This window comes from Linepithema humile, chromosome 1 (genome assembly GCF_040581485.1).
Source record: "Linepithema humile isolate Giens D197 chromosome 1, Lhum_UNIL_v1.0, whole genome shotgun sequence".
Lineage (NCBI taxonomy): Eukaryota > Metazoa > Arthropoda > Insecta > Hymenoptera > Formicidae > Linepithema > Linepithema humile.
This window is the reverse complement of record NC_090128.1, coordinates 45,050,529-45,064,669: the sequence shown is the minus strand read 5'-3', so window position 1 is coordinate 45,064,669 and position 14,141 is coordinate 45,050,529. Positions and strand designations below refer to the sequence as shown.

Below are 14,141 nucleotides of genomic sequence, written 5' to 3'. Positions count from 1 at the left end.
GATTTATCGAAAACGCGCTCTCTCAAGATAATCGAGGCGAATCGTGCATACGTCGATTCGTTTATTTGTACGCGCACGTCAATCCGCGGGGATGCGTTTGATCGATTTCGACATGTTTGCTTGAATCCAAAGGGATCTATGCTTGGGCGTTTCCAGTAAAAGTGTTCGTTTATGGATTTTTCTTCCTTTGAACTCCGCACGTGTATTCGAGCGTGCGCGCCGCGTGACCGAGGCGAGACGCTTAGATTTAATAAAATTCTTGATACTTTTTATTTATCTTACGGTGAATCCCGCGGGTATCGATATTATCCGACAGTTCTTTCAATGTATCGACACTTTGCATTTTAATGTAGGATTTGCGAAACGTAGAAAACCGCTGTAAAAAGTCGTAACAAAGTAGTATTAGTAGTCGTAACAAAGTTATAAGTAGGACAAACGTTTATACGATCGTTCTCTTATCATTTTTACGTGATTGTGTTTCAATGCTGAAATTATACTCGCGTTTGCGACATCTTCCAAAATTCCGGCGTGAAATCTGAAACGGCATTTGAAAAAAAAAAAAATCTTTCAGATTCAAAATTTTTGGTCTGATTTTGAAATTCACATCGGTACAACACGTAGTCATGCATATGCCATTTTTCGCGCAGAGCACTTTCGCACTTTGTCGCGTGTCGCTGGCGCTTTCTGGCGCGATTTAAACCGAGTGATACGATTTAACGGCTCTCTTCTTGCAAAATAATACGTTCCATAAACGCGACTCGCGTTTATGCATCTTGAGTGTCGCATGTCGCTGTGCACTGTGTCTTCACGCATCAGTCACTGCCCTCTGTTGACTTTATCGTAGCTCGCCTTTTTCACGATTCCTTCACATTGCAGGTTGAGCTTTGCTCCCGATGGTATTATAAAACGCATTCGTACTCCGAGTCTCTTGTAACAAGTCACACAAGCCGTAAAAAAGAAAATCGCGCTGCGTCCCAAGTTTAACCCAAGTGACTAGTATAAGCGGATCTGTCTTTCTGCTTGCGGGGTTTACATCTTCTTAAATTTTTTCTCGCATAAAATGTGGAATAACAGCGCTTTGGCTGCAAGTGCCGCTTGAGCTTCGGAAATTTTGCTTAAAGTCTTCTTTCAGTGAAACTATTCACGTAGGCTTTTCTCAGCCCAGGTGTCTGAGCAAAAAATATGATAACGCACGATGTTGAAATAGAAAAAGAAGTCGTAAAGCGACAGCAAATGGGCGGTATTCGATTAAGATGCTTTCGCAAAATTCTTGCAAAAGTGTCATTATCTTCTAATGTAAGAATTTTATCCGAGTAAAAGTTTAATTTCAGGGGAGTTTTCAAAAGGAAAACTTTTGGAAACTTCGTTTTTCATGTATTTAATTGACGCCAAAGAAAACGTGCTCTAATGAAAAAGCAACAATCGATTTTGCCGTCCCGGCCGGCTGCGAGGTGTCTCCGCGTAATCCACTCGATTAATTTCTCCAAAGACTAAGGACCATTTACCACTTTGTAATCTCATTAAAAATAACCGTGGCGGATAAACTGCGGAAAGCAACGCTTCGTATAATAGAACGCAAACTTCGCGGATGTGAGCGAAAAGTGAGGAAATTAAAATGCACTGGCAAAAATGGACCAGAGAGAGAGATGAAACTTTGTTCTTATACTTCGCGCCGGAAAAAAGCCGGATCCGCGGACGAACGAAATAAAGACGCATGCTCGAGAAGAAGTGCATGAAATACCCAGAATGTGGAAACTGGGACTGGAACATGTTAATTAGATCAGAGAGATAGACTTTTCGCCGGCTGGAAAACACGCCGACGGATAACGAAGACCGGCGTCGCCATAATTACGCCTTGGTCGCCGGTGAAGCTCTTCTTTTTTCTTCTCGGAAAGTCCGAGAATACTCCTCCAACACGTCTGACGTTAGCAGGTATTAAAATTCTCGTTAAAGTTGACCGCACCCGCGCGTAGGAGACGAGGTTCCTTTGAAGGACATTTCATGCTGATCCCTTTTAAACGTTGCTCGGTTCGCTCTCCGTCTTTCGGCCTCTGAAACCCTTCACCTGGAAATCTCTTATTTCCATAGTCCCTCATCGGGGAATCGGGGTTATCCGGGCACTCAATTATCCGGGTCATCCCGCGGAACGTTGCGGCGGCTTTTGTGTTGTCGAACGAGTCGAGAAACGCCCCCGCTATTTCAACGACGATAAATAACCCTTTCGCAATTTTCGCGCGCGGCGCGCGCACTTGTGCGAGCTCGCGCCGCGCCGTAAAACTAATTACACAAAACGCGCCACGTCGTCCGCGACATTCGTTTGTAATAACATTTATGCAAGAGCTACTTTTTTTTCCGATCTCGAGCAGGAGCGATGCACTTGAAATTTCTGCAACATTCCAAGTGTTGCTATAAAAATGTTGTAATTCCAAACACCAGAATTTCTATGTCGATTGCTTCTACGATCGTCTGAACTTATAAATCTAAACTGGTATAAATTATCGGAAAAGAAGTATCAATATTTCAAGATGATCGAAATAACGGTTGCGAGAAGTTATATTGGGTCAGACACATGTTTTGGGTATTGATATTAAAGTTGACGTTATGATGTTTTGAGAAATAAAAAATGATTTATTATTACTCTTGCCAAATATTACAGAATTATTTTCAACATTCAGTGTGAGACTTTCAATTTTTAAAATTTTTTATCTATTTTATCTTCTGAAATTCTAATTATATTTTCAACAATTTATGATTCACGAAGAGTTGAAAAGAGAATTCTCTTTATAATTTATGTGCATACACACACTGAATAGTCCAGAAAATATTTGAAAAATTAGAATAAACACATACATCAGGACATTACTGGACGTATAAAATTTTAGATAAATAATTCGTCAAGTTTTTAAATTATTCTGTATTCTCTTGAGATAAATTTATTTTCAACAATTTATGGTTTGCGCAGAATTGAGAAGATAATTCTATCTATAATTTATATACATACATACTGTGTAACGTCGAAAATATTTGAAGAATCAAAATACACGCACATATCGGGATGCAGAGCGCATAAAATTGTAAATAGAATTCCATTCGGGATTTCAGTCACGTATTATAGGTCATAAAGCAAACTTTACTGAATTTTTGAATAATACCGTTTCCTACATGTGCGTCCTGCGTTTATCCCGCGTAATCACATTCCGCGCACGAATGACTCTCGGTATATCTAAGCCGCTCGCGATATGCGCGTCGTAAACGATAGTCGTCGGAAACTCACGCGATTAGAAGCCGCACAAGCACGCAATTAGAGAAAGCAATCGGCGAGCGATGAATAAAGTGTAATGCGGACAAGACACGGCGCGTATCTACCTACGTTGTCCGCGCCGACTCGTTTCTATGCAAGGGACCGCTTCTATATACACATTTCTGCATGGCGGCATGTATCGTTGCACTCGCGCGCGGCTATCTTGTTTGCATGCGTGCGATTTGCATCGCGATCGAATGCGAATGCAGATTAGAACGCTGGACGGCAAAGTATATCGCGGCATTGTGCGTGTGTACGTGTGCGGAAATTTCGATAAGCAATATGGGGGATTATCATAATCGATCACGCTCTAACACACCCATTCAATCCGTTGGTCAATTTTATGTACTTTGACTGCAAGTTAGTCTCGTTTACCCGAGACGTTGTTATCTCGCACGGACGGGCAGTTATCGAGTCGATACGTGGACTCGATCTCTTGTCGAGTCTTTTCTTCTTTCTTTTTTTTTTCCTCTCTCTTTTTCTCTTTTACGAGACGACGAATGTTTGCGCGTCGAGCGAGTCGTGAGGGAACTTGAGGAGCGTCGCGACGCATAGCCGGGCATCGGCGCCCCGGTCGGGCGTCGCCATCCTCATTGATTCCCTCCGCCCATTCGGCGCGATCCTGTCACCAAGGTTTCTCCTTGCTCAACACGTCGCACCGTTCGTATTCCGGGCAATCTTCGAGACGTCCGTCGGTTATTAAACAACCCCCGAGAGAAAGAGAGACGCGACACGGTCGTCATGCCGCGATTCTCCATCTTTTTCATTCGCCATAAAGCCATCTCGCCCGATTTACCGCTCGATCACGTCGCCGTACCATTGTAATTCTGTTTACGCGTAATAGCGTCGGTCATTAAACATTACGATCCCACCGCCTTTTCTACAACTTTTTTCTCGCGGCATGTTTCTTAATCACGGAAAATGAAGTAATCACCAGACAACGTTAATCCACAGAGGCCAGTTATTTTTCTTCGTGCAAAACACCGACTTTAAACTCATTTAAACCAGGCAAACAATAATAATAGTCAATATACTTTTCTATTCCACTGCACTTCAATTTAACATCTCTAGAATTTCAATGTTCGATGAGGAACGTTATAAAAATAGGTCGTGATACAAACCCCTGTACTTAAAGTCGTATTAATAGCGCGAGTTACATTTATAGCGCGAGGAAAAATGAATATTAATCTATAAAATTTAATATCTGTAATATGTGCGGTTGAATGTACGTCTTTTTTTATCCCTTTATTTTTATCCCTTTCATTCTTCGAAGCTTTCTGTATTTGATTAAAACGGAATTACAAAAATATTCTAAACAGAAAGAAAAATCTAAAAAATATTAAATTTCTTCAGTTGCACGCAGAAACACACATATTTATTTGTCGCAAATCATTGATATAATTTATCTAAAAATTATCAATGTGAGACCGATATTTCATACGCAATGACCCAGAATAAAACGCAGCTTTTGAGACACGTGTTTGAAAGCTAGGGGCTCAGTTCGTCGATAACGTTATTCGACTAGCTGTGATTAATTACCGTAATTTTGCGCCGGTTCACGATATGATCAATGCGATTCCGCGCGTTCGTAAGTTCTTTCACGGACGTGGAAAAACTGCCAAAATTGCGATTGTGCGCGCCATTTAATGTAAATCGTATGTAAATCTGTCACACGCTTGCTCGACGAATAATGATAGGTCGATACCGATATCGATCTCCGTAATGAGGATTAGGATTCGCAGTAACACTCGCTTTAGTGCATCCTGCACGACCACAATGGCCAAATCTCTAAACCCGTCGTAATTGGGTGTCCGCCGTACCTTCCGCGCCGGACCTTCCCTCGTGAAATATCTAATCTGGCCGTATTAAAATTTGCCCGTGTGTTGCCCTCGGATTACGCCGTAATTGCCATATTTCATCGCGGAAGTTTAAAGTCAACGCAACGGCAGAGTAATGAAGTAAAAGTTCAGTCCGCATTTATTCGCCTTCCGCGCGTTTACGACGCTCGCAGATTTGCGTAAAAATGATATCGCGCGCTTTCATTAAATTTCATATGACTTTCAGCGCGAGCGATGAATAACGTATTAGCACAAATGTGTTAATGAAAAGCGCGCGCTCTTTTCTTCCACGGTGAGATAAATCGCTTTGATTGGATTAATGATTATTTAGCAAACCTTAAGTTTGCCCGATCGAAGTTTATCTGTGTAACAAATCGCGCGCGACTTGTTGCTCTGATCTGTCCAGCAGGGCAGTCTCGATTATTCGTTCAATCGATCACTGAACGTAGCGAACAGATTGTTAACGCGCGATTCCGGATTAGAACGTTTTTATCGCCATTTACAGGTATCATTTGTTGAAAATTTATTTTCGCGATGGCTTATACGCTATCCGATGCGGGTTATTCGGTATTTAATTTAATCTCGCAGAAAGCAAAAATAATTTTGAATTTTAAAAGAGAGCAAGAGGATAATCTATATTTTTCACGTTATTTCAACATATAATTTTAGTTGGCGATGCACATACGCGAGGGATTACCGTCTATTTCATACGAAAAAACGATTTTAGTCCAAGGTCCGAAAAGTTCAGGCATCCGCCGCTGGTTCAATCCGGAGAAAATGGAAATCCCTCGTTTCGTCGATTCGTTTCTATTTTCGCCGACATTTGTTCGCTCGTGTGAATGCGTGTGCCTATCGGTATCGACAACACGGGAAGGTGTGAATATATAGACGACAGGGTGAAAGAAATCGATGGTAAGAACTTGGCAGCGATGCTCATCATAAAATATAAAAGATATGTATTTCGTGACGGGAAACGCATAGACAGAACGGAGCAAAAGATGTAAGAAAATTAAAAGGTCGCCCGAACCGGCAAATTGCATTGCGCTTGGGGGAAAAAAAAAAAAACAGATATGCGTTTAAACTAGCGTGATAAATCTATTCTCAGATCTATCGCTATTTTTCTCCGATGCGCCTGTGCATTCGGCATTTGAATCGAAATGGTTGAATAGGAGCAACGTGCTCTCGATTTCCTCCGATATCTACTTCTCGATCGTTCTTCAATGAAGGAGACGCGGCTGCACCGGATATTAACTGAATTCTCTTTCTTGATCTCGCGGGTCTCAAGGGTTACACGCGCAATAGGCTCGAATCGATATGCAAATGGGAATTTCAGCGGCGAAAGAAAAACGAATGCATTTCAATGTAGTATTACACTTACATGGAATATCCCCGGCGTAAGTAAGCCACTCGGTTTTATTTCCCAAACCGAAGTGGATAAATCGCGATAAATGCAATTCAGATCGAAAGGTACTTTGAAAAATAGAGGGGTATAAAAAGCTAATATCAAAGTGCTTTATATATTATGTAAAAAAATAACACGATACGAACAGACGCTAAAACTTCGTCGAAAAAAAAAGAAAGAAAAAAAAAGAGGCGGTAGTTGTTACAAGTCAGAGGGTCACTGCTCGTTTAATTAAATCCTCAGCCAGAGTCTAATCTAGACGCTCGTCCCCAGCCGGTCGCTCTTTCCATCGGTTTTCCCCATTCTGCCGCTAATCCCGCGCCGTTAATTATACGAAATTGGAACTGACAGGCGAACGAACCAAAGAATTTTATCGTGTTACCGTCACCGCTTCCTCTCGCGGGAAATTCCTCCCCCCCCCCTCCTTCCTTTGAGGGCGAAGCATCGATAGTCTCACGTCATTCGCAAAGCTAAGACAGAGCGAGAGAGAGAGAGAGAGAGAGAGAGAGAGAGAGAGAGAGAGAGAGAGAGAGAGAGAGAGAGAGAGAGAGAGAGAGATCGCTATCCCCACGTGTCGCGGACTTGCAAAAATAGAATATAATATCCATGTCAGTGTAAATAGCCTCTGGTCTCTCTTGACATGCCGCTACCAGAGTTGGATGATAATCCTTACAGGATCCGCCCACGTCGTGTCTCTGCGCGGTAATCGCTCATTTCATATATTCACCCGGGGAGAATCTAATCCCTGTGCTCGAGGACAAAAAGACGTCATCACCGTTGCGAAGCCGGGCAGCTACAGCGGTTTCGCAACTAGACACTGTGGGCGTGTGTGCGCGGGACAGAACTTGCCAAGTGCCATAAAGATTTCGCAGAAGCGAGCAGCCTCGGGAACCAAAGGGGAATTAATCCGGTAGTAGGGACATTTTAATCATCACGTGCGCGCGCCGCATCATACGCCACGGACAAATAAACAAGCCGTCTCCACGCGTAAATCCCACGTAATGGTCGAAATGGCAAATTAGACCGACTGACTTTTGTTTTGACAGTTTAATCAATATCAAAATTGATGCGCCGCTGACGCTTCTCGCCATGGCAATTGCGCAATTATTGGCAATCGCTGGAATTAAATGAGCAAGAACTCGACATTTTCGTGGCTCGAACATAATTTTTCGTTATTTAATATACTCAGTCGCCTCGATATATAAAATTGAAGTGTTGCAACACTGCAGCATTTGAGTTTCTCTTCACGGACGCGCAAACATTCGGCAAACGTTCAGCAATTAACGCATTAATTCGTCGTGTATGAAGATTGCTCATATGCACGCGTTGTGTTGAGAATTCTGGCTTAAATGGGATTTCACATGCATTTGGAGCAGGAAGTTTCGCGAAATGATTTATTTGTCATGATAATCCGACAAACTTTCGGCCTCGCCTTTCTCAGCTGCGTGTGTCAGCCGACTCGCGTAGCTGCACTCCGCTCTAATGAACGACGCGGTTTAGGCGGTGTATTTGCTTCGGAACTATTGACGAGGCTCGTATGTTTGGCAGAGGCGGCGGATCCTCAAGGTTGTTCTTCGATTCTCGCGGCGCTCGGAGAGATCCAGCGCGTGCCCTGCGGTCCAATATAAATGTTTGATCGAACGCTACAATTCTCCCAGCTGGACAAAGTAACTCGCCAGACAAATATTGCCCTGCCGCAAAGGCTTCGAGAAACTTCCGACGTACTTCTCGCACTCACGGGAATCCCGGATTTAACCCTTTCGCCGTCGGAAAAAAACAATTCCTCTCATGGAACATTTATTTCTGTCTTTGAACGCGATAATCACTTATCATGACAGACCGTAATTCTGGAAAAAAATAATAGGTGATTTTAAAGTTGCATAAAAAATATAATTTTTTATCTGCCCACGAAATTTAGCTGATTTTAATTTGAGAGAACAAAATTTATAAGAGAAAATGTTTCACAGAAGAAAGATGATTTAATATTTACCTATAAAATTTAATTTATTTATACATTTTACATCCGTTAATTCTTGACTTAAATATTTTTTAAACACTTTTCTTATCTTATTTTGTGAGTTTTTCTATTCTTTTATTATGACAAAAATATCTTTCATTATATTTGTTTTTAATTATTGCGATTTATATCTTTACTTTAGGTTTTGTAGAAAGTTCGTATGAGTATGAAATATAATTTTAGAGAAAAATTAATGAGGCATTTGGAGAAATATTATGCAAAAATATCTTAAAATCGTTAATTTTTGTTAAAAGAGCAACTATAATATTGCTCTATTTCACCTGTTAATATTTCAAGGCAAAATTGTAATTTGGGAACGCTTAATGGTTGATTAGTTCCCACATAGATGCGGCCTTGGCGCTGCTCATGAATTCGGCAACAGCTGCGAGCAATCCACAAGTTTGTATACTCATCTCGTACCTCTTGCTATTCGGAATTTTGGTCTCTCGAGGATGAGGTCATTGTCGCGAGAAATAAAGTCGTAATGGCAGACACGACTTGCCAATTGAATTGACGAGATCCGCGAGATTGGTCCGAAAATCGGCATTTTAGAGAGACATTTTTCGGACGCTTCGGTCAATTGAGATATCCCAAGTTTGTCAGCATGGACAAGCGAATGCAAGCGATCCGTGGAGTTTCGTTCTCGCGAGCAAGGTGGTGGATATAAATACTTACGGTCTGCGAAACTGACGGACACAAAACAATGCTTGTGGTCGTATTTCCATTTTGCGTGCTTCATTATTCCGCCCAGAACTCCAAAGAGAAATGATAAATATAAGATATTCCCTGGAGACATCAAATTCTCAGAACATATTACTCGAATAATTTTATGTAGGTGAAAGGTCACATGAGAGAACATGTCACAACAGGCTTGGCACAAAATTATACAAAATTATTATTATATTGCTAATTATGCTGGTTGCAATAAAGAAAATACATTTGTAATTTAAGTACAATATAATAATGAAAGTTTTTATTTTTTTAACTGACAAACATACAAATATCAATTCTGAATATTAATTTCTAGGGAACTTTTAGGGGACTAAATATACGTCACTGAAAAAGATTTGATATTTTATATGGAACTATTTGTACATGTAATTTTATTTCAACGAAATATAAAAAATTTGATGAAAAGAAATTTAAAAGTTAAAAATGTGTTCTGCGGGCTCAAAGAGAGAAAAATGTAAAAAGCGTAAAGAGCGATTTTTACCTTTGTACTGTTTTGGTACGGAATGGAAGATACGCTGATGCGAGATATCTACGTCACATAATTGGGTACTTCGTGACACGCCACGTCGGTCGCACTCTCTTAATTACACAAGTGGTCTGCGTACTAATTACGAAATACGACGTTTTGTGTTCTAGGTGAGGCGAGGACGTGAAAGGGTTGAACCGATGAATGGGGCCGAGCTCTGACAAAGGTATTGTCTAGAAATAATTTCGAGCGAACGCGGGTATGAAAAAAAGGGGGCGCGATTAATTCTTGTCATTTCGAAAACGCGGTGTTCTTAATGCGAGAGATCTCGCGAGCTCTCTCGTTCCTCTCGGACAATATTCTTTTCAGAACTCTCCACTCAGGATACGAGGGGCGAACATAACGCGCCTTTTATCCGCGCTTTACCTGCGTGAAACTGTTTCTTCTATAAAGAGTGCAGTGACCTTTCAGATGTATAAGTTATAACTTGTGGAAGAATTTTTGTTTGGAGGCAGCTATAAAGAGAACGTAATTGTGTCAGTAAAAAGAGTCGATAGAGTGTGCTTTTTTTTTTTTTAATATTATAAATAAACGCTACAAAAGTTAAATATTAAATTAACTAATTATAGAATTAAACAGATTAATTGTGCATATATATTAAATTTAAGAAAGCGTGACTTTTTAAACTGGAAATTACAACATGTTTATTAACATGAGATTTATAAATTAAGCTCTTAATATATTTATGTTATTTACATTCTACATTATTTCAAATTTTCAAAAATTTATTGAATTTTGTGTCGCGCACCGTACGCGTAATATTTTTAATCCTCGCCTGGGGGATATATCGGGTCTGCTCGCATCCATTTCTACACACTCTTTGTCACAGTTGCAATCGTTTTATTTATATCCCTTGAGACAAAATATTATTTTACTTCCCATTCATGTGTTCAATTTCTATCTTTGGTAAAAGTGAAATTTTACTCACTAATCTAAAATAGATTTAATATCTGTAATACGATTGGCAGCCGGAAAATCGTCTGTGTGTGTGCATTGGAGAATGTAATACCGTATAAAGATTCATGAGCTTGATATTGTGTTTTGAAGGAGGATTAAGGCAATCTCGGCGAAATTCCTCTCTCAAAGATTCGCGAATCACCAGTCAACCAAGAATTCCACCGAATCGTTTTCCAAAGTTATTGGCGCACACGTATCGACTCTCGCCAGCGAGCCGAAATTATTTTGCCGCTTGAATTACAACTCGTTCGATTAACTAGAATTCCACCGCCGACGGGAATTTGTTCGATTCCGTTGTTAAATGTCACTCGCAACGATTGTCGATGAATCTTAATTTGTCTAGTTTCCACTTTTGCAGCAAGAAACTATTTCTCGGACAAACGTTTCTACTTTTAGACTCCACTTCTTCTTTAGACTTTCTCGCGAATTTGTAAAGTTGCGCTAAAACAATCGCAAGATCATTAAAAATAGTCAATATTTTTCTACCTATAATTATATCTTTTTTTTTGTTTTTGTTTTTGTTTTATATTTATAAATATTTTTTTACTTGTATAGTTGTTTCAAATACCTGCTTTGTTTTCTTTGTGGAATATACATGCGAGTATCACTGAAATTTTTTACGACTGTGAGTGCAGAGTTAACAAGCTTTTGAATAATAAAACCGCATATGTTAGGAATAAATTGTTCACAATGCAAACTTGACATATTCTCTTGGGAATACAAGATGCCGCAACATATTCATGTTTCGCAAATTTGATCGTTTGTCCCGCAACACATATGCGCTCTAAGAGCTCTTGATGCGTACTAAGCTTCATGCTGCGAGCGTATTTACGCCGACTTACACGCGAAGTAGCTATGCACGATGCTGCTGGATCTTTGGTCACGGTAAATTTCCAGGCCGCTTCCGCTTCCGCCGTCGCGAAGGAGCGGAAGAAGCTCTCACCCTTCGGCTCTCCCCGCAAAACCCTCATCCGTTCTCTCATCTGCTCGTAATGCAGCATCTTCTCGAGAGCGAGCGCGGAGAAACGCTGGATGCGCGGAAATATGAGCGCAGTGCGTGAAATTAATGCGAAATTTGTCCTATAGAAAATAAAAAAGAAAAATACGGGGGAACATAAAGGAAGAACAATAAAAGACAGAGTAAAAGAAAGAGAGAGAGATTGTGTGTCCAATTGCGTGTTTCCGTTGTGCAAATTTTCGTGTATTTGCTATCGCTATTTCCACGACGGAGGACAAAACGATGGAGAGGAAAGCGATTTCGTCTGTTGCGACGACGACAGAAGAGCAAACGTTCGCGGCTCAAATATCTCTACGCGTCTCGTATCGTGCGCGATGACAAAGGAACAAAAGACGGCGAATTAGATCGTGAACATTTACCGCCCTGAGAATGAGAAAATTTTAGATTGACCCCGTTTGACCTCGTTTTCAATCTTGCGTTTTGGTTCGATCGGCGCCGGGAGCGTGTCAACAGAACCTCGTTACTTTTTCGTTATAAGTTTCCGATGTCTTTTCTTTCCCCGACCGTGTCCGTTTTGCTCCTCGCGTACTATAACGAAAGCGAGACCCATCTTCGATTATTTCTCTCCTTGAAAAGTTGAACATTGAATGCTTCGAATGCTGGCTGAGAGAGAAAATGGCACGAGTTGGTAAGAATGCCCGTTCATAAAATTTTAATAGACTTCTAAAAGGGGTTTGTACGTCTGTAAGAGCACTTGATACCACGCCTTAAAAGCTCTTCTCATGGTATTTCGTATACCGCGTCGCGATTTAAACCAGTTTCGCATTTCTGAAGCGGCCGGAATAGATTTCAACACATTGCCTTATTTCATCACTCCACTCACAAAAGACGTAATGTCTGCTTTTAGAAAAGTTATTCATGTAAACGTACAATCTATACGTCTAGAAGTTTTTTTTTTTTTTTTATCCATTTGTCTCTTGTATTCGTGAGGAAAGCATCATTCGTTTTCAATTTTCCAATATTGAAACGTAACTCCGAAACTATCGATCATTCTACAACAAATTTTACTTTTTACCTGTAGTAGACATTATCGTTTTAGAAGTATAGTTTTTTTCATCAATTTTGCACTTAATCCATTTTTCTTCCATTATTTCGAGGGTAAGTCAAAAAAATTTTCAGAATATCAGTGTTAAAAATATGTATTTATTATAAAAATGTATTTTTCTATAAAACATCGTGTTTTTTAATACAATTCTTCTAGCGATCCGTCAGCTTTTTTAAAAAAAATCAAAAATTAAATTTTTTGAGGAATTGTCGAATTATCACAGCTTTAAGCTTCGTCATTAGAGAAGTTTCTTATCACATTTTCCACGCAGTCCAGCCTGGGTCACAAAAGATTACCAGCTATTTGGACCATTAAAAAAAGATTGAGGAAAATTTAGACTGTATGAAAGATATGGTAAAACGCTTTTCTAAGAATGGCGAGCTTGCAGCTGGATGATTTTCTAAAGATTTTTTTTGAGGTATTAAAAAATAGCCGGATAGCTGAAGGAATTGTGAAGAACACGATAATTATGTAGAAAAATGAGCTCTATTATTTCAATTTTTATAATAAATAAATATATTTTAATTGTTTGGGAAGTTTTCTAGTTATTTTTCGATGAAGATAAAATTTAAAAATATTTAACACATTTTTTGAACAATCAAATATTTCTTAATAATAGTTTTCCGCAAAAACTTTCTGACTTACTTTGCGCTGAAAAATATTATAAATTTTATATATGATACATAGAATATTCTTTGCGCGACGCGATAGGATAATGAAGGTCTCGTTTAAAAATGTAGAGCGAACGAAAGAAATGGGAAAACGAGCAAAAATAGACAGCAGATACCCGCTTTATCTTAAACTCGATTCTCTTCAAGCGTTCTCGAAACGTTTTCGCTGGACGAAATCAAATGCTGCTACGATTTTAACCTTTATTTTATGCGATTCACTTCCGGTGAAAGCTCCGCGCTAGGCCACGGCATTTTGTGTACCGACGTGAACCGACTTGGAATTGAGGGTTCGCGTTCATTAGCATTTCTAAACAATCGTGAACTTTGCTCGTCTTAAGCCGACATTCGTAATTACGAAAAACAGATGACTTGGTGCTTACAATTAGTCAAATTGCTGAAATTTCACAATTGAATAAGATTCAATTTTTTTCCAAGTAAAAGTTCATCAAAGAAAATTTTGAGCTTGAGAAATTTTATGTATAATGTATTAAAATAATGAAATCTGTATTACTGTAACGATTTTTTTTTATTACTAACAAGATAAATATTTGCAGCATACGAAGATTACTTGCAATATATGAAATTCCATTTCTGCGCGATGAAAGTTTATACAGCATAAATATCAATCTGGGAG

General features: G+C 39.7%; 1 protein-coding gene across 2 annotated transcripts in view; it reads left to right on the top strand.

Annotated features, from left to right (window-relative positions):
- Positions 1 to 14,141, top strand: part of Trpgamma (Transient receptor potential cation channel gamma) — a 102,639-nt gene that overhangs the window by 4,021 nt on the left and 84,477 nt on the right. The window contains exon 2 of one of the 2 annotated variants that reach the window (XM_012361852.2): positions 9,927 to 9,982. The exons of the other annotated variant lie outside the window; for it this stretch is intronic. The gene's annotated coding sequence lies outside the window, so the exon portion shown is untranslated. The remainder of the gene's footprint in view (positions 1 to 9,926; positions 9,983 to 14,141) is intronic. 2 annotated transcript variants of the gene reach the window in all.